We start from the raw sequence: 22255 nt of genomic DNA on the forward strand, positions 1-22255 counted from the left end.
TAAGAATATGTTCAAATAGAGCAGCCAGATCTTCTCAAAATTAACCTGGGTCTCAGTTGTCACATGTGTAAACTAGTGATAATAATGCTGCCTTCATCTCATGGCTGTATAATTTATGTAACCATGTGAAGAGCTATTTTCTGTACAATAAAATTTTTCTTTGCAAAAAAATAATAATAACGCCAGGCACCACTGAATTTAAGAAACAAAGGTTAAGAGCATTTTGGTTATTTCCAATTGTTTGGAAATCTCTGCAGAGCTGTCGTTTCCTTCCTGCCTCTTTTCTCCTGGCCCTGGTAACAGCGCATATTGCTCCAACCCGCTCCAGTACCTATTCAGCCAAGCAGAGCCCGGCCTGAGCCCTGTAGTACCCTTGGGATTTGAGGCTGCTCTGTTGCAGTGCTTGATGCCAGACTCTGAATACTGGGCAGGGCACCAGGAACCTTTTTTGCCTTTTCAGAAAGCAGGCATTGACTTTCTAAGCCTACTCTTAATGGAAAACCCCTTTACCCGAAGGTTTGTGTCTAAATGATTCTCTGGGTCTTTCTCCTTGTATTCTCATTCCTTTGTCCGAATGAGATCTAAGTAGAAGGCTACCCTGGTGACAAAGCTTCTTCCCTTTATTTTGAGATTGGGAACCAGCACCGTGAAAGCAATTTTGTGTTGAATGCTGAAGATTGTTTTAGGCTTTAATATAGAGGTTTGCCATCACATTCTGATGAGCACTATTAATGACTTTTTTCGTAAGAAAACAAGTCCTCATTCCCTCAGCAAAGCTTAAACAAAAACTTACATATAACAGAACAAGATTTAAGGAGAAATATGCAGCTATTTCTTCATGGAGTGCAAACATTTTAAGCCACATCAGTTTATAGGATAGCTGCTACTCCTAAGCACTCTCCTCTGAGCAAGAAAAGTCACACTACAAGAAAAGTCTTTATAGAACAACTTCCACGCTGGATGCTTTAACAATATTTTCAACCTGGTTTTCCTAATCATCAGTTTAATTTCATGAACTGGTTTTGTGGCACACTGCCAGACACCATCACAATTTTCAGCAGATACACTGATCCACTCTTGAAGCTGCAGCCAGAGAACCAATAATCCTTTTGCATAAATATATCAGTCTTATCAAACAGGAACTTTTAAGATCATTTAAGACAGCTTATTTCCTAACATATGGCATATTCAAAGTATCATTAAAAGCTATTTAAATTATTTTTATTTCCTCAGCTATTGATTCTATGGATAGGAAATGGTATGAGTCATGTATGAATTAAACATAAATATTAGGTAATATTTACTGAGTCCCTACTATGCCATACAGTATGCTCAAGTTAACTCATTCAATCCTCAGAAAAGTGCTATAGATATATATATATTATTATTAGCCCTGTTCTACAGACGAGGAAAATTAGACTCAGAGAGGTTAAGTAACTTGCCCAAAGTTACACAGTCATTTTCATGCAGGAAGTAGGGCTCCAGAGCACACGCTCTTAACTCCATGATATGCAGTACAACTAACTCATCCACCACTTACTTACACACAACTCGGCAAGATAGCTTCTTGACAGGTAAGCAGCAAATTTAAAAGGGAGGAAAACATTCACGTTCTGGCTTCCATTTTATTTTATTTTATTTTATTTCTTGCAGTACGCGGGCCTCCCACTGTTGTGGCCTCTCCCGTTGCGGAGCACAGGCTCCGGAGGCGCAGGCTCAGCGGCCATGGCTCACGGGCCCAGCCGCTCTGTGGCATGTGGGAGCTTCCCGGACAGGGGCACGAACCCGTGTCCCCTGCATCGGCAGGCGGACTCCCAACCGCTGTGCCACCAGGGAAGCCCCTGTCTCCCATTTTTTTATCAGTACTTCCTATCGTTTCCTGGGCGACCCCCATGCACCTGGCACTGTGTCAGAAGCTGCACAAACAGGGAAGGAGACAGACACAATTCCTGTCCTCAAGGAGCTTATTTCTAGTAGGAGCAGGAAGGGACAGAGAATAAAACTTTAAACAAGATAGACTCAGAGTCCGTTACATGCTGTGAAGGAAAACTGGATAATATGATAGCGAGTACCTCTGACACAAGAAGAGGGTACTTTGAGTAGAATGGTCAGGAAAGGCCTCTCTGAGGAGATGGCATCAGAGTATAAAAAAGTCTTTAGAAGGCAATTAGCAGAAACCAGCTACCCAGAGTTGAGAGATGAGGATTCGGGCAGAGGAAATAACAAATGACAAAGGCCTTGAGACAGGAAAGCCCTTAACTTTCGCGGAGCACTGAAAAGAAAGAAAAGGTGGCCCAGATGACTGAAATCCAGTGAGCAAGGGTATGAGTGGAAGAGGCTGAAGTGAGGCAGAAAGGCAAGCTCAGACACCGCCATGCAGGCGAGTACAGGTTTTCTTCTAAGCACAATGGGAGACCCCCGGAGGGTTTCAGACAGGGTGACGCTGACCAGGCTGGCTTACTTGTGGACTCAGCAGAGGCACAAGCAGCAGCCACAGGCAGAAGCAGGGAGAAGAGTGAACAGCTTGTTCTAATAATCTAAGTGAGGAGGGAGGATGGCGTGAGTTACAGTGACACAAGCGGAGAAGAAAGGGAGCCAACAGTTCTTGAGAACTGTTTTGGATGTGTGTTGACAAGACTTTGGGCTAAAGGCAAGTGAATGGATGGTGGTGACGTTTACGGCGATGGAGGAGATGCAGAAAGGAACTGGACGGGCGTGGCGGTGCGGAGGTGGGGAGGTCGGGGAGAAGAGATTCAAGACGTTGGTTTTGGAAGCTCTATTCACATCCAAAGAGAGATGGCTTACATAAATTTTAAATGCTTTCTTCAGCCCTTCAGCATGGTGCTGATGCAGTGCGTGAGCTCAGCAAATACTTCCAGTTATAGCACAGACAAACCCTGCAGTGACAGACAGTTAAGGTTGAGAGAAGTTCAGTCTCGCGAGAACGTAACTGTTTCAAGACTTTTGCAACCCTTTGGATGATCCGGAAGGCTGAAATGTTCATATAAAAGAAAAGAACTAACCTCCTGTGTGTTCTAACCACTCGTGGATGGGCCTCTGGAGCTGATGACCCACGGCACGGCACCTCCTTCTCTCCTGGATACTATTTCAGAACTGCCGCCTCTCCCCACACTTCTAACACGCCTTCCTAGACGCGCTCTCGGCCAGCAACCTTGCTGCCTGCTTCAGAGCAACCCACCTGTGTCTGTGCCCACCTGTCCTTCCTTCTCACCGGTGACCATCTAGAAAGGTCTGCACTCCCGGCAGAGGTAACCGAGATCCCCTCTCCTGCAGCTGCCTGGGGACTGGGCCCAGCATCTCTCCTCTCTCCTTGATCAGCAGTCCTTCCTTTCATACCGGACCTCTGGGTCTTTCACGTCACACACCAACACTGTTATTCTTCATTGCCTAAAAACAAGGGTTTTGATCCCCACTCTTTCTGCCACCTATGGTCCTAATTCTTTGCTCCTCTTTGCAGCAAACTCCTGAAAACTGTCTATAGTCGTCCTCTCATTTTTCCACCTCTCACCTCTCTTTCTGCCTTAAATCCATGACTAACTTCATCCCCACCACTCCTCTAAAAACAATTCTACTCAACGTCGCCAGTAACCCAGTCGTTTAACCCACCTGGCATCTCTCAGTCCTCATGTTACGTAGCACAAGTGATGACTCTCTCCTCCTTGGAATATTTTATTTCCCTTGGCTTCCGGGACACCAACCCTCTGGACTTCCTCCTCCTTCACGGCCAGACTTTCTCAAGTCCCTTCATGCATTCCTCCTCTTCTCTCTGACCTCTCAGCCTCAGAACATCTCCTTACCTTTACTCACTCCCTTAGTGATGTTTCTGAATACTAGCCACATGCTGTCAACTCCCAAATATTTATCTCCCTCCCGAGCCTCTTTCCAGACTTTTATACCCAACTTCCTACTCAACATCTTCACCTGTATATCTAAAAGGTGTCTCAAATCTAACACGGCCAACAGTGAGCATCACCTGCAAACCCTCATCCCTACAGATAGCAACTCTGTCCTTCCAGTTGCTCCAGCCAAAAATATGGCACCACCCTTGATGCCTGTTTTCCTCTCATACTCCACGCCCAATCCACTGTTGTCTTTTTCTGACAGCTTAGAGAAGCTAAGTGACTTGCCCAAGGTTCCTCAGCTAGCAAGTGACTGTTGAGATTCAAATCCAGTTCTCTCCAGCACTAGATAGAGCCTAGCTTGACTATTAGCCTGAAAATGAGTCATCCAGCTAACCACTAGGATAGACAAGGAATATATATGGTGTATGCAAATATTCCAAAGATTCTCTGTGTGGTAACTCTACACCAATATATTATCTATAACACATGACACTTTCACAGCTGGTAGAAGAAATCCATTCCGCGGTTTTGTAAGCACACTGATGGAAGGACAATTGATCGAATACTTACTAGGGACTTCTTCTGCTCTCCGTGTTTAGATCAAATCACCAGACACAAAACCTTCCTTAACGCATTTGCCCAGAATTCAGATGAGCAGGTTTTCCAGTGCCCTTACCAGAAATAACTGTCAAAGATATCCTCTGATCCTCCTTACTCTGACTCGCTCTCTTTTCACATGGCTTTCTGAGTTTGGCAATCGTCAACAGATTTACAGAGCTGCAGGAAGATGCCGATGACCCCATTTCATTCTTCCTTCCCTCTGTAATTATGGAACACAAGCATTATCAGATTGTCTCAAAGATGTTATCTGTCTAAACTGTTTTGATTGTTTGCCCCCAATGTTTTTGTTCCACATACTCTACATGATGTCAGGACCTATCATTTTCAGAAGAGGGCTTGGAGAAGCCACTTAGTTCACTGGGCATAAACATTGTTTACAAGCACTATAATGGGTCAGTTCCTTTAACAGAGATGCTTCCAGAGTCCTCGGTGGCCTCCCTAAAGTTTTTGCAGCGTTTTCGTTTTAAATCCCAGTATGCAGCTTTTTGATCCTTTAGGCTTTCAGGAGACAGTGCTCTGTATCTTTCAGGGATGGCAGTGGGATATTGGGAGAATAAGTTTAAAGACCAGTCATTTTCATGACTCAGAATTCTTTCTCATATGATAAATTGCAAATAGTAGCAATATTTATGTTATGGTTTTTAAATAATCTAACAATTTCTCCATTCCCACACTAAGAGAAACTGTCATCTCTACTTTTTCCTTATGCTTTCAACTTGCTCATGCACCCCTGGGAACAATACTTCACTGTTAAAGCCACATGGGTCTGGCTGCTAGGTTTTACTTTCCTACGTGTGGAAGGAGTCAGCGCCAATAAATCCTTAAAGCTGCTGCTAAAAGAAAATCAGTCATAAGAACTTCAATCTATGCACACTCTCCTCTTAAGCTCTCCCATCACTGGTTGCACTCAGTGGTACCTGCTGCCAGGGTCATCATCAGTTATGAACAATACATAAAACACAGGATAAACTCTTATGAAAAACTTGGATTAAGGACATGAACTGGCCCAAATATTTCAGGGTACGTTTATTAAACATTAAGTGTGTAGGCAATCAGAACTGTTAAGTAATCTGCAGCTATCCAGCCAATATACCTAAAACACTGTCTTTATCCATCCACAGGACCACGTTGAAAACTGCGGAGTGCTGGCTGCTTCATGTTTCAAGTCGCAAACCTTCCATCCTCATCGAGGTCCTTACTGGAAGCATCTCTGTCATTCATTCTTCCCCCAGGCTTGCTTTCACATGTGGCTTCACACTGAAGCTCGGAGCCAGGCAAAGAACTTCCTCTGAATCACTCCAGCATAAGTGCTATTGACGTGCAACCCTGTGAGAAGCTACAGGCCATGCAGAAGCCATTAGCCACTTCTCATCTTCCTTGTTCTGTCTTTAAACACTTGGCAATCCTATTCGAGAGGAGGCTGCTTCCCCCTGCCACAATCTCCTTTTCTATTTTTCCTTATGGCACATTTCTGAGATGGTCCTTGAGAACTCCTCTTTAGTATATCTTTATATTTCAGTCTGTTATATACCAAGATGCTTTTGCTCATGAAATTCTAAATGGGCCATGGTAAGTATAATGTCTAACGCAGTGACAAAAATGGAAGAAAGTTTTAGTGAGTCTATAGTCTAATGACCATGGAGATTCCAATTTTATAAAATACAGCAAAACAGAGAATTCCTAAAGAAAAGTACTTAAGGAAATAGAATGAACAGAGAATCTAAATTAATATTGTGGGGTAACAGATAAAGTTTAGAACTGGACTAAAGTCACCCAACACCACAGACCTCAGAATGTGGGACTCAAAGTCCACTGGAGAAAGGTCAGTTCAGATGTGCACAGAGTTTAAGACCCCAACTGCTTTTTTTTTTTTTTTTTTGCGGTATGCGGGCCTCTCCCATTGTGGAGCACAGGCTCCAGATGTGCAGGCTCAGCGTCCATGGCTCACGGGCACAGCCGCTCCGTGGCATGTGGGATCTTCCCGCACCGGGGCACAAACCCGTGTCCCCTGCATCGGCAGGCGGACTCTCAACCACTGCGCCACCAGGAAAGCCCCCAACTGCTTTTTATTATATTTTGATGTTTGACATTATTAGAACATCTCTCATCACTGAAGCGCTCTTGATAAAGAGTTCAGGTGTTTCAACTGGTGACTTAGGCTCAATGGAAGACCTAGATTCTCATAAGGAGAGCCTGGCTGTAGGTAGCATATGGATCTGACACAGCTAATACAGCATGTGGACATGCCTTGGGATTAATGACTGAGTCTGTAACAATAAAACAAATGCTGTAACGTTGGGGAGCCAGAGCACAGGGACTTGGGGCAAACAAAGCTGGGCCTAAGCCTAGGCACAGAGTTTGCTTTTCCCTACATTCTGAGAAGCTACTGTCTGATCAGAAGAGATATCACTGCTGCTGTAAATAAGGATGGCATCTAATCTCCTGTTTTCACGGCAACGCCAAACGGCAGTGACTGCACATTCTCCAAGAAGAGAAACTCTGTTAGTTGCAACAAGAATCTCATTTCTGTACCAAAGCATAAATCATTGAAAACCTAGTCAAACCATGCTTCCATAACAGCAGTTTAAATCTCCAATTACAGAAAGAATTGTATAAGCATAAAAAAACCCTCTAAATAAAAAGATAACAGCTACTGCTTAAAATATCTTCTTATAGGAGGAACTATTATTTACACTTGTAGCAAAAGGATAAAATTTCCTAAATTAAAAGTCAAATGGAAGGATAATTGTCGTCTTATCTACAAGTAATACTTTCTTGTACCTGTTGTCATGATCATATGTTAATCTGTAGACAATGTATAAATATCAAATCATAAATCAACTTCCTTATGTGGAAAAAAAATACTAAGAGAAACTATACTAACAGTAGTGATTTTTTCCAGGATTTTCTAACTGGGTGGAAGGACAGGACAAATTCTAAGGCATTGCTAATTTTCAAATCTATGCATTAGGCACAAACTTATTAACTTATGTATGCCGTGTGTTCGTTTCTTAGAAGTCTCTCCCCAACCGAAGGCCTTCCCTTACTTTGAGACAGAAGCATTTCCTACTTTGCCCATTGGTTACAAGATACCTTGTAACACCATGCATCACTACTAGGCCCAGTAGTAGCTACAGGAAATGTCACAGAATTTTCTAATATAGGGTGACCTAAATACTCAATTATTAATATGCAGTAGCTGTTTGCTACATGGGACAGTACTTGGCCTGTTGGCCCAGGTCTCAGTGTTTAGATTCAGTAGCATCAATGTAACTTGCAAATGCAAAGTACTTCCAACTGTCACATGCTCCCTCCTCCACACCCACTTTCTAGCTTGAGGTCCCTGATATTGACATCAATTCACACAGACTGTGCAAAAAGGGTTACTTTTTATTCCCCCTTAAAAGAATGCTGAAGTGACACATATATATCAACTTATATATATCATAACCCATATATATGAGGAGGTGGATACATGCTCAAGGTCATGAAGAGTATTTATGGCCACAGATACTGCCCATAAGAGCTGAATGCAAATCGTCAACAAAACATACTAAAGAGACTCCAGCCCTGCATAGATACACATTATGATTATTATTTATATTTATACTGTATATTTTATTTATTTATTTATTTATTTTGCGTTATGCAGGCCTCTCACTGTTGTGGCCTCTCCCGTTGCGGAGCACAGGCTTCAAATGCGCAGGCTCAGCGGCCATGGCTCACGGGCCCAGCCGCTCCGCGGCATGTGGGATCTTCCCAGACCGGGGCACGAACCCGTGTCCCCTGCATCAGCGGGCGGGCTCTCAACCACTGTACCACCAGGGAAGCCCTATACTGTATATTTTATATATATTATTTAATATGGTAAAAAATACCCATGAAGTCTGATGGACACAACCTTAACCAAACGATCAAGGTTACGATCACTGGATTTAAGCCACACTAATGTCATGTGGCCCCTGATATAGTGCAATGAGAAGAACACCTCACCTTAGGTGTTTTTTGCAAAAATCCATAATCCTAGTGTAATCATAAGAAAACATCAGACAAACCTAAAATGAGGGAACCTTTACAAAGTGCCAAACCGGAACTCGTTAAACTTTGTCTCGAGGTCACGAATGGCAAGGAAAGACTAAGGAACTGTCACAGACTGGAGAAGGCTTAGGAGACCACGGTTAATGCACTATGTTAGCCTGGGTTGGATACTGACAGCAAAAGGACATACGTGGGAAAACCGGTAAAATCCAGATGAAGTCTGTACTTTAGTTAATAACACTGTACTAGTGTTAATTATTCCTTTGTTTTGACAAAAGGCACTGTGATGGGGTAAGATGTTAACACTAGGTGATACTGGATGAGGAACACACAGAAACTTTCTTCTATCTTTGTAACCTTTCTGAAAATCTAAAATTTTTCCCCCCAAAAAAAATTACTTAAAAAAATATTATTAACATATTACTAAATGTTACCAAATGCCAGACACAGAGACCAAGAAATAATATGTATGTTAATCTCCTGAAATTCACACAAGAAAATGTTGTAAATCTGGTACCTAAGACTTAAGATTCTTCGCTCCTTCCTTATAACAGCTGGGTGTAATTAACGATAACCACCTGTATTCCAGCAACCTATCTTTATTTTATTTATTTATTTTTTTTGCAGTATGCGGGCCTCTCGCTGTTGTGGCCTCTCCCGTTGCAGAGCACAGGCTCCGGACGCGCAGGCTCAGCGGCCATGGCTCACGGGCCCAGCCGCTCCGCGGCATGTGGGATCCTCCCAGACCGGGGCACGAACCCATGTCCCCTGCGTTGGCAGGTGGACTCTCAACCACTGCGCCACCAGGGAAGCCCCAGCAACCTATCTTTAAATTCTAATAACTTAGCTAAAATTAAGCATATTCCAAACAGAATAAAATAAAAAATGAAAAATTCCCAAATTTCTTAAAACCCCAACTGACTGCCTGGTTTCTTAATCTTTCAACGTATTTTATAAAATGAAAGGGCTACTTTTAATTTTTCTTTAAATTTTCCCTTTTTGCTCATCTAATAAAAGCAATCTTTCCTTTTAGTTTTCTTATATAAATTTTAATGGAGCATCAAATTTGACAAGGCACATTTCACTTACAAGAACTATTTATCTAGCTTACAAACTGAATGTTTAATATTTTTGTCTTACAGTATGATGCCACTTTTGTCAAAAGGGTGTGTGTTTGAGTCTAGAGAGAGTAGTCTGGAGAGACACACGTCAACAGCGGTATGACAGACAGCAAGCTGACCTCCAAAGGTCCACACTCTCCTTCTCTAGGGTAAAGTTGCTGCTGGAAAGTGATGATCTAATTTCCAAGCCCCCTTTCTTCTAAGTGAAGCTATGTTACTAGTTTGGGGCCATATAATGTGAATGTGTATCATCTCTAGGCCAAAGAGTTTAATCATGTGCTTCCTCCACACTCTCTTTGCTTTGCATGATAATCTTGAAGGCACACTCTACAGCAAAGTAATTCTTTGAAAGCAAAGTTATAAACCAGTAAGAAAACTAACACATTATTAATTTTATATTAAATATCACTCACCTATGTCTGTGTAAGGATAGGCTATCCACTTCAATATAAGTCTTGCACATGATGTTCTACACATATATCTTTGTATATTTATTGAATACAATCGTGTATAAATGGACCCACGCAATTCAAACCCATGTTGTTCAAGGGAAAACTATAAGTCCTGCATGGAGAAAAAAAGAACAAATTACTTAATCTTTCAATCCCAATAGTCTTCCTCTTACGTCTTGTGACTTTGAAAAAGTTACCTCTTCCTACCAGATAAAAAATGTTTTCCTCTTTAGGATAAAGTTATCTGGAAATGCTAATAAGTATTCTGCTATGTTTTAGATCCAGTATCACAAATACAGTATCCCAGGGCAGATGTACACGTCATTTTAAAAATATTACCTAGATGCATGACAACCAAGTCAAAAGGATGTAAAGATTCCAGCAGATGTGAGAACTTAGAAAAACTAAAAGTCATAGAAACAATGAGCACCTTTAACCTGGGGATATTCATTATTTTGTTTATATGTCCACAGCATACTCTAAAAACAATCATATATTAAAACGAAAGCAAAACCAACAAATAAAACTATGCCTTTGACCCCACAAATATTTCATTGTTTTATGCCTTCATCTAAGTCATAACGACATAACAGCCGTGGCACAGACGTGCAATTCTCCCCTAATATCTACACGCTTCTTCACGATTCTGGTCCTGCTAGAGACAGGTATGCTATATTACTAGCTTTGACCAAAAATTGTGAGAAGTAATGTGTGTCACTGCCAGGCTGAGGCAGTGAAAAATCCCAGAGGGATACTGCACAGATTTTCATCCCCTGCTTCAGTGAATGGAAAACTAGTGTTGAGATGACAGAGTCGAGATGCAACCTTGAATCACTGCTTAAAGTGAGCTGCCTTGGAGACCTGGCAGGCACACTGAAGGCTTTTCTATAATAACACACTGAGATTTCTGAGTTGGTTTGTTACTGAGGCATAGCCCAGCCTGCCTAACACAGCACCTCCCAACTTTCTCCCTCCTTTGAATTCCATAGCATTTCAATCCACTTACTACAAAGGTACTTACCTCTAAGTAAGCTTTGGGCACTTTGTTATTTAAGTTATTAAGCTTTGTTATTTAAACAAAGTCTTTGCTTAGTCTAACTCAAAGACTTTCAGTGAGACAAGTATATTCTTGAGACCTATCATTCATCGCCTTACAGAAAACATGGTATAAAAGAATGAATCTTAAAAAAATAACTGCACAGGGGCTTCCCTGGTGGCGCAATGGTTGAGAGTCCGCCTGCCAATGCAGGGGACACGGGTTCGTGCCCTGGTCTGGGAAGATCCCACATGCCATGGAGCGGCTGAGCCCGTGAGCCATGGCCGCTGAGCCTGAGCATCCGGAGCCTGTGCTCCACAACGGGAGAGGTCACAACAGTGAGAGGCCCGCATGCCGCAAAAAAACAAAAAAAAAAAAAACTGCACACCACAGACTAGTATTTAAATTCATGAACATAAAAAAGACATTGACAATGTGCATCTATAGGAAACAAAACAGAAATGAGAGAACTGACTAATTGTATCTATTTTTTCTCTGTCAGCCATAGTGAAGAGGTCTAAATGTCATTTGCTCATTTACGGTGATACATATCAGAAGTACCAGACATCAGTTTCTTTGCATTAAAAAAAAGTGGTAAGATAAAAATATCTTAGATGTACATATTAAAAGCAACAGCACTCACTGCCAAGAAGGACTGCGGATAAGGCAAAATCTTCTCAATTATAATCAGTAGAACAGGGGAAAATGTTAGTGTAATTTCACCCGGCATCTAAATCCACTGGGGTAAGTCTATAAATACAAACATGTAAGTTAATTACTAAATGACTCACTTAGCTAAACAAGTCAGTATGTTTGGAATCTAAGTTACCCAGCTCTGCACTGGCTCAGTGAAGCTGAAGTGGCTGTAATGGAAGCACACTCAGGTTTCCCAGGACAACCAAAACCAGTGCTTGCCCATCATTTGATGGATTCCTAACAAAATATAAACCCGATTTAAAATCAGGGCCCAGCAAAAATCTATGACACATATATTCAGATGTCCATAAGACTACACTTTCCAGGTCAGCACCTTTTCACAACATATATTCCCAAAGATCTAACGACATGCCTCCTTTAGCACACAGAAGGGTTGTGCTTAACCACGTGCATTAGAGCAGTGATTTTTCAGGGATTTCCCGGGTGGTGCAGTGGTGAAGACTCCATGCTTCCAATGTAGGGAACCCGGGTTCGATCCTCAGTCAGGGAACTAGATCCCCCATGCACGCCACAACTAAGAGTTCGCATGCCACAACTAAAGACCCAGCACGACCAAATAAATAAATAAAAAAGAACAGTGATTTTCAGGATGGAGCAGGGAGTGAGTCAGTAGAAGGTGAGAGAAGGCGTATTAGAATCACCAAGGGAGGAGTTTCAAACCAGGTCACACGCCCGCCCTAGTCTCCCTGGGCATCTGACAAGCCCTTAGAGTCTCAGGTCCTGTGGGGTTTGGGGAACAGGCGTACGGGCTGTAGGGGCCTCAAGGATCCTGCTCTATCCTCACACCTTCCCCCATCTGGAACTCCTGAAATGAAGACAGATACACTTCTTTTTCTGTAAGATTTTTTAAAGGTGGACTCCTGAGAGAATAAATTCAAACAAAATACCCAGCAGAACAGTCCCAATGTTCCTGGTGGAGGCTGAACCAAATCTTTCCTGAGCATCTCCTTCACACTTTTCGTCATCTCGGAGAAAAACAGCATGTTCCAACTTTCTCACTTATGCTCACGTTCTAGGAAACAGAATGTCTCACAATACTGAATAGAACTGGAGGGATTATACTAAAATCTCTCAATGATGGCTTCATAGAGTTTTAATGAAAATGTAAAATTTAATAGTATGGTCCAAATATAATGTTCTGTATCCCCCCAAAATCTCTTTTCTTCACAAAATTTTACTCTTTCACTGAAACCAAGATTACTCTACCCGGCAAGGATCTCATTCAGATTCGATGGAGAAATCAAAAGCTTTACAGACAAGCAAAAGCTAAAAGAATTCACCACCACCAAACCAGCTCTACAACAAATGCTAAAGGAACTTCTCTAAGTGGGAAACACAAGAGAAGAAAAGGACCTACAAAAACAAACCCACAACAACTAAGAAAATGGTAACAGGAACATACATATCGATAATTACCTTAAACGTGAATGCATTAAATGCTCCAACCAAAAGACACAGGCTCACTGAATGGATACAAAAACAAGACCCATGTATATGCCGTCTACAAGAGACCCTCTTCAGACCTAGGGACACATACAGACTGAAAGTGAGGGGATGGAAAAAGATATTCCATGCAAATGGAAATCAAAAGAAAGCTGGAGTAGCAATTCTCATATCAGACAAAATAGACTTTAAAATAAAGAATGTTACAAGAGACAAGGAAGGACACTACAGAATGACCAAGGGATCAATCCAAGAAGAAGATATAACAATTATAAATATATATGCACCCAACATAGGAGCACCTCAATACATAAGGCAACTGCTAACAGCTATAAAAGAGGAAATCAACAGTAGCACAATAGTGGGGGACGTTAACACCTCACTTACACCAGTGTACAGATAATCCAAACAGAAAATTAATAAGGAAACACAAGCGTCAAATGACACAACAGACCAGATAGATTTAATTGATATTTATAGGACATTCCATCCAAAAACAGCAGATTACACTTTCTTCTCAAGTGCGCACGGAACACTCTCCAGGATAGATCACATCTTGGGTCACAAACCAAGCCTCGGTAAATTTAAGAAAACTGAAATCATATCAAGCATCTTTTCCAACAACAACGTTATGAGATTAGAAATAAAATACAGGGGAAAAGAATGTAAAAAACACAAACACATGGAGGCTAAACAATATGTTACTAAATAACCAAGAGATCAAAGAAATCAAAGAGGAAATCAAAAAATACCTAGAGACAAATGACAATGAAAACACGATGATCCAAAACCTATGGGATGCAGCAAAAGCAGTTCTAAAACGGAAGTTTATAGCAATACAAGCCTACCTCAAGAAACAAGAAAAATCTCAAATAAACAATCTAAACTTACACCTAAAAGAACTAGAGAAAGAAGAACAAACAAATCCCAAAGTTAGCAGAAGGAAAGAAATCATAGGGCTTCCCTGGTGGCGCAGTGGTTGAGAGTCCGCCTGCCGATGCCGGGGACACGGGTTCGCGCCCCGGTCCGGGAAGATCCCATATGCCGCAGAGTGGCTGGGCCCGTGAGCCATGGCCGCTGAGCCTTTGCGTCCGGAGCCTGTGCTCCACAACGGGAGAGGCCACAGCAGTGAGAGGCCCGCGTACCGCAAAAAGAAAAAATGGCCCGCGTACCGCCAAAAAAAAAAAAAAAAAAAAAAAAAAAAAAAAAAAAGAAATCATAAAGATGAGAGCAGAAATAAATGAAATAGAAACAAAGAAAACAATAGCAAAGGTCAATACAACTAAAAGCTGGATCTTTGAGAAGATAAACAAAATTGATAAACCATTCACCAGACTCATAGAGAAAAAGAGGGAGAGGACTCAAATCAATAAAATTAGAAATGAAAAAGGAGAAGTTACAACAGACACTGCAGGTATACAAAGCATCCTAAGAGAATACTACAAGCAATTCTATGCCAATAAAATGGACAACCTGGAAGAAATGGACAAATTCTTAGAAAGGTATAACCTTCCAAGACTGAACCAGGAAGAAACAGAAAATATGAACAGACCAATCACAAGGAATGAAATTGAAACTGTGATTGAAAATCTTCCAACAAACAAAAGTCCAGGACCAGATGGCTTCACAGGTGAATTCTATCAAACATTTAGAGAAGAGCTAACACCCATCCTTCTCAAACTCTTCCAAAAAATTGCAGAGGAAGGAACACGCCCAAACTCATTCTATGAGGCCACCATCACTCTGATACCAAAATCAGACAAAGATACTACAAAAAAAGAAAATTACAAACCAATATCACTGATGAATATAGATGTAAAAATCCTCAACAAAATACTAGCAAACAGAATCCAACAATACATTAAAAAGATCATACACCATGATCAAGTGGGATTTATCCCAGGGATGCAAGGATTCTTCAATATACACAAAACAATCAATGTGACATACCATATTAATAAACTGAAGAATAAAAACCATATGATCATCTCAGTAGATGCAGAAAAAGCTTTCGACAAAATTCAACACCCATTTATGATAAAAACTCTCCAGAAAGTGGGCATAGAGGGAACCTACCTCAACATAATAAAGGCCATATATGACAAACTCACAGCAAACATCATTCTCAATGGTGAAAAACTGAAAGCATTTCCTCTAAGATCAGGAACAAGACAAGTATGTCCACTCTCACCACTGTTATTCAACATAGTTTTGGAAGTCCTAGCCATGGCAATCAGAGAAGAAAAAGAAATAAAATGAATACAAATTCGAAAAGAAGAAGTAAAACTGTCATTGTTTGCAGATGACATGACACTATACATAGAGAATCCTAAAGATGCCACCAGAAAACTACCAGAGTTAATCAATGAATTTGGCAAAGTTGCAGGATACAAAATTAATGCACAGAAATCTCTTGCATTCCTATACACTAAAGATTAAAAATCTGAAAGAGAATTTAAGGAAACACTTTTGCAACATTTACCATTGCAACAAAATGAATAAAATACCTAGGAATAAACCTACCTAAGGAGACAAAAGACTTGTATGCAGAAAACTACAAGACACTGATGAAAGAAATTAAAGATGATACCAACAGATGGAGAGATATACCATGTTCTTGGATTGAAGAATCAATATTGTGAAAATGACTATACTACCCAAAGCAATGTACAGATTCAACGCAATCCCTATCAAATTACCAATGGCATTTTTTACAGAACTAGAACAAAAAATCTTAAAATTTGTATGGAGACACACAAGACCCCAAATAGCCAAAGCCATCTTGATGGAAAAACACAGAGCTGGAGGAACCAGACTCCCTGACTTCAGACTATACTACAAAGGTACAGTAATCAAGACAGTGTTACTGGCACAAAAAAAGAAATACAGATCAATGGAACAGGATAGAAAGCCCAGAGAGAAACCCACACACCTATGGTCAACTAATCTATGACAAAGGAGGCAAGGATATACAATGGAGAAAAGACAGCCTCTTCAATAAGTGGTGCTGGGAAAACTGGACAGCTACATGTAAAAGAATGAAATTAGAACACTCCCTAACACCATACACAAAAATAAACTCAAAATGGATTAGAGATCTAAATATAAGACTGGACACTATAAAAGTCTTAGAGGAAAACATAGGCAGAACACTCTTTGACATAAATCATAGCAAGATCTTTTTTGATCCACCTCCTAGAGTAATGGGAATAGAAACAAAAATAAACAAATGGAACCTAATGAAACTTAAAATCTTTTTGCAAAGCAAAGGAAACTACAAACAAGACCAAAAGACAACCCTCAGAATGGGAGAAAATATTTGCAAACCAATCAACGGACAACGGATCAATCTCCAAAATATATAAACAGCTCACGCAGCTCAATATTAAAAAAACAAACAACCCAATCAAAAAATCGGCAGAAGACCTAAAGAGACATTTCTCCAAAGAAGACATACAGATGGCCACGAAGCACATGAAAAGCTGCTCCACATCACTGATTATTAGAGAAATGCAAATCAAAACTACAATGAGGTATCACTTTACACCAATTAGAATGGGCATCATCAGAAAATCTACAAACAACAAATGCTGGAGAGGGTGTGGAGAAAAGGGAACCCTCTTGCCCTGCTGGTGGGAATGTAAATTGATACAGCCACTATGGAGAACAGTATGGAGGTTCCTTAAAAAACTAAAATTAGAATTACCATAAGACCCAGCAATTCTACTACTGGGCACATACCCAGAGAAAACCATAATTCAAAACGACACTTGCACCCCAATGTTCACTGCAGCACTATTTACAATAGCCAGGCCATGGAAACAACCTAAATGACCATCAACAGACGATGGATAAAGAAGTTATACAATGGAATATTACTCAGCCGTAAAAAGGAACAAAATTGGGTCATTTGTAGAGAGACGTGGATGGACCTAGAGACTGTCATACAGAGTGAAGTAAGTCAGAAAGAGAAAAACAAATATCGTATATTAACGCATATATGTGGAGTCTAGAAAAATGGTACAGATGAACCAGTTTTTAGGGCAGAAATAGAGACGCAGATGTAGAGAACAAACATATGGACACCAAGTGCAGAAAGTGGCGTGGGGGGTGGCGCTGTGATGAACTGGGAGATTGGGACTCACATGTATACACTGATGTGTATAAAATGGATAACTAATAACAACCTGCTATATAAAAAATTAATTAAATTTAATTTAAAAATAAAATAAAATAAAATATCTAGCAACTAGTATAACATTACATAGACCAATTATAATGGATACTCAACCAGCAGACACCAGCTATAAACAACTGATAAAGCTTTCCCAGTGTGTATTATCAGAATACCAACCTGAAAATAGCAGTAAATACAAAGAGCCCCTCCCTGCAAAGAGTTACATTTTTTTAAATAGGAAGAGAGACAACACATAAAACATTAAACTAATTATTAAGAAAATTTCAACTACAAGAGTATAAAGAAGATAGAGAAAATGTCATCTGAGGAGGTGAAATTTGAGTTGAGATGTGAATTAATAAGATGTAATAAGTTGAAATGTGCCCCCCCAAATATGTCCATGTCCTAATCCCCAGAACTTGTAAATGCTGACTGTGTTTAGAAAGGGGAGCATTATAGATGTGATTAAGTGAGCACCTTGAGATAAGGGGGTTATCCTGGACTATCCAGATGGGTACTAAATCTAATGACATGTCTTTATAAGAGAAAGGCAGATGGAGATTTAAGACAGAAAGAAGACAAAGACAGAGGAGTAAGCGATGTGAAGACAGAGGCAGAGATTGGAGTGATGCAGCCACAAGTCAAGGAGTGCTAATAGTCACCAGAAGTTGGAAGAGGCAGAGAATGGATTCTCCCTGTCCTAGTCAGCCCAGGCTGCCATAACAAAATATCACAGATGTGGTGGCTTAAATGACTGACATTTATTTCTCAGAGTTCTGAAGTCTGGGAAATCCAAGATCAAGGTGTTGGTTGATTCAGTTCCCCAATGAGGGCCTGCTTCTTGGATTGCAGACGGCCACATTTTCTGTTGTTTTAATTCACAGTTCATAGTAATTTGTTATAGCAACCCTGGGAATTTCATACAGAAAGCAACTATGGAGAATCTGATAGAAGTATATTCTAATCAGAATGAACAGCAAGTGAAAACTTCCAAGATCATCTATAGAGAATGCACCACTTATCAAAGGTCATGAAAGAAGATTTGGGGGAAATACACCATGTTCATAAAGATGCCATTTTTCTCCAAGGTAATCTATAAATCCAATGCTATTCCAGTCAGTATCCCAAAAGATTTCTCATGTAAATTTACAAACTGATTTTAAAATGCATATGGAAGATCATAGCCAAAACAATTCTGAAAAATAAAAGAACAGGTATAATATTTACTTAACATATATTGTCTTATAAAGTCAGAGTAATTAAGAGAATGTGATATTGCTATAAGGATAAACAGATCAAAAGAGCTTAATTTCAAAACCTAAAAATAGACCTCTATTTATGAATACATATAAACAATAACAAAATATATGTATACATATATATTATATACACACACATATATATACATATATTTGAAAAGTCAACAAAGGTGGCATTTTAGATCAGGGGAACAAACAAAATTTATTTAAATAATGCAGGTGCGCATTATTATACTATTATAAATACATATATATTATATATAAATATAAATAATATTATATTATATATAATTTGTATTATATTTATACTATATATAAATATATATATTATATTATATAATTTATATTATATTTATATATTATGTTATAGTATATGTTATATATAATTTATATTATATATAAAAGGAAATTCCAGGTAGATTTAAAAACTAAATATAAAAAAATCAAACTTCACAAATTTAAAAAAACAATATTGAGAAATACCTTTATGACCTCAGAGTTAAAAATGTCTTAAATAAGACCCCAAAATCCAGAACTGTAAAGAAAAGTATTTCATAAATTCAATTACTTAAAATATTTAAAGACAATATTATAATAGTGAAATGAAAAGGCTCAGAGTTTACTTCACTTGGAATTTATATAACTGACAAAGACTGAGTGTCCAGAATATATAAAGAACATCTACAAAACCAGTAAGAAAAAGACAATTTTACGATTTGCTTTTCCACATTCAACATTCCACAGGCATACAACGGAGGTCTGCAGATGCTGCATGATACACAAACACCCTTGACACCTTAGTTGGGAGAATGGTCCCTCCTGGGGGAGGAGGTGGAATGGGGATCAGAGGGACCCACAGGACAATAATCATGTGTGCACTGTTTTCCTTCTTGACCTTTCTATTTCTATTTACATGGGTGTTCATGCTGTTACGTTTCTATACCTGAATTACTCCATAATAAATAAAAACCCAACACAGTTAAAAACAGTAATAAACTGATCAAGCATAGGGGAAAAGAAAAGGACCTCACAGAACTGATTCATTACCTTCCGTGTAACCATGAACAGAGGTAAAATACTCATTAGCTTTTTGCAATTCTTCTTCCTGGATCACATATTAAAGAGTTAAAGTCTCCTATTCTGTATTTATATTAAAAAACTATATTTACCAATTTCACATTATTATGTTTAAACAATAATTCTTACAGTAGTCCTAAATTCTTCTGCTACTGCCTATAGCTCTTTTGAGTCAAAAAAAAAAAAATGAAAGGATTTAAAGATAATAGGGGGCCTCCCTGGTGGCGCAGTGGTTGAGAGTCCGCCTGCCGATGCAGGGGATACGGGTTCGTGCCCCGGTCTGGGAGGATCCCATATGCCGCGGAGCGGCTGGGCCCGTGAGCCATGGCCGCTGGGCCTGCGCATCCGGAGCCTGTGCTCCGCAACGGGAGAGGCCACAACAGTGAGAGGCCCGCATACCGCAAAAAAAAAAAAAAAAAAAAAAAAAAAAAAAAGATAATAGGTAACTCAGCAGAGGAAAAAGCACAAAGTCTTGGATGCAAAAGGCCTAGATACGACGTTCAGCCGTGCCTATTACCCCCTGACGGGGCCTGCAATTTACACAACATCTGCGAACCTCCCTCCTCCATTCCTGATGTGTCAAACGGGAACACTAATTCTTCTTAGATGGAGTTGTACATATAGGAGGTGCCTGGCAAAAAGAGGATTCAAACATTTTTTTAAGCCAGACATGGCCTTTTGGGGTAGGAGATTTGTTTTTCTCTTTGGATTCCTTGGTTAATCAATGTAATCCTCCTTTCCTTCCTTTGTAAACAGTGGTCCAGGGAAGGTTCACAGCAGGAATCATCCTTCCCAGGTACAAGCAGGAAGGGGTGCTCTACCTAAACAGAATTTTTAAATGATAATGAAGGGCTTCCCTGGTGGCGCAGTGGTTGAGAGTCCGCCTGCCGATGCAGGGGACATGGGTTCGTGCCCCAGTCCGGGAAGATCTCACATGCCGCGGAGTGGCTGGGCCCCTGAGCCATGGCTGCTGAGCCTGAGCGTCCGGAGCCTGTGCTGCGCAACTGGAGAGGCCACAACAGTGAGAGGCCCGCGTACCGCCAAAAAAAAATAAAATAAAATAAATAAAATAAAATGATAATGAAGCACACTAAAAGCCTGCCTGCTGTTGACTGCTACCCTGTGCTGGCGATTTAAATAATGTCAATACTAAAATACTCCTCTTCTGCTATGGTAGACCACTCCCACTGTCCTCCCCCTTGGTAGGCCGCTGCTCTTTTATGCCTTCCTCTCTTTGTAGTACACAGCAGTTTAAATTCTGACAGCGGTCTGCCTGTTCTGTCTCTAACTCTGAAGCAGCTGAATGTGGCTGAAGAAAAACGCACAACCAAGCTAACAATTCCAGTTTTGCATTCGTGACCTCAAATCCCAAATGGGCACTAAACATTGATGAGTATTTTACTACACTTTCTTGGAATATTTGTTTTCTCACTATCCAAAATCACCACATCACACCTTTTTCTTCCTTCTCAAATCTACAACGCCCCGCCCCTGCCATTCCGCTCATTATCAGCTGATGACTGACTCTTACTTCAATGAGCAAGTGGAAGGACTGAGATGAGAATTCCCTAAGCTTCCCACCATCAAACATGCCACTTGTACTTGTGAAATCTACCTTCCTGCCTCCTCTTCCAATAGGTGAGGTGTTCCTGCTCCTATATGCTTCTCCACTGGTGCTTTGGATCACGTCCCCTATCACCATTCCAAGGACTTGGGGCACACGAAAACCTCCTCTCTCTCAAGTGATAATTTTAAGTAATGAAAGGATGGTCATGGAGGGATGGATGGGTGAATCCATGAATGGGGAGAGAGAAAAAGAGAGAGAGAATTATGTTCCCATGATCACACCTCCTCAGAGCCACAACCCCACCTTGTTTTAGTTCCTTTCCCAGTAATAGTTTTCTAAATTGATGTCTAACATCATTCTCTCCACTTCCTCACTTCTTAGCCTCTCATCCATTTGATCTCACTGGACGTGGTCACCACCATTCTGCAGAAACTATAGTAAGCAAGATTGCCAAAAACCTCCATTATGTCCAAACCCACGTCGTTTCCCCACCCTTATCTCAAACTCCCCGCAGCGCACAGTGACTCACTGCTCCCCTCTCCTTGAGACGTCTCCTCCTCTTGCGGCAGCACGTTGTCTGGTGTCCTTCCTGCCTAACCAACTACTGGTTCTGGGCTCATTCGCATCTTCAGATCCTACCTGTCCACTTCCTTCTCACAAATCTCTATCTCCAGCTCCAGCCTCCCCCTTGAACTCTGTCTAAAAGGCATTTATTTCCATTTTAACATGTCCAGAACGGAACTCTTGATTTTCCCCCATATATGTTCATCTACCATGTTCACCTTATTAGCAAATGACACTACAGCCCACCTAGTTACTCAAGCCAGAAACCTAACGGTTACTTTTTATTCTTTTCTTCTCACACCCCAAATTACCTCGTATCA

At 40.5% G+C, this 22255-nt stretch overlaps 1 long non-coding RNA gene across 3 annotated transcripts in view; it reads right to left on the reverse strand.

The window, feature by feature from the left end:
- The window catches only part of LOC309800329, a 116191-nt gene that overhangs the window by 70491 nt on the left and 23445 nt on the right, over window positions 1-22255 (reverse strand). For 2 of the 3 annotated variants that reach the window (XR_014293441.1, XR_014293442.1), the window contains exons 6-7: window positions 10057-10207; window positions 4540-4683 (exon numbers count right to left, since the gene is read on the reverse strand). This is a non-coding gene — a long non-coding RNA (uncharacterized lncRNA). The remainder of the gene's footprint in view (window positions 1-4539; window positions 4684-10056; window positions 10208-22255) is intronic. The other variant, XR_014293440.1, reaches the window with a different exon arrangement.

Source organism: Mesoplodon mirus, assembly GCF_964341445.2.
Source record: "Mesoplodon mirus genome assembly, chromosome: 3".
NCBI classification, from domain to species: Eukaryota; Metazoa; Chordata; class Mammalia; order Artiodactyla; family Ziphiidae; genus Mesoplodon; species Mesoplodon mirus.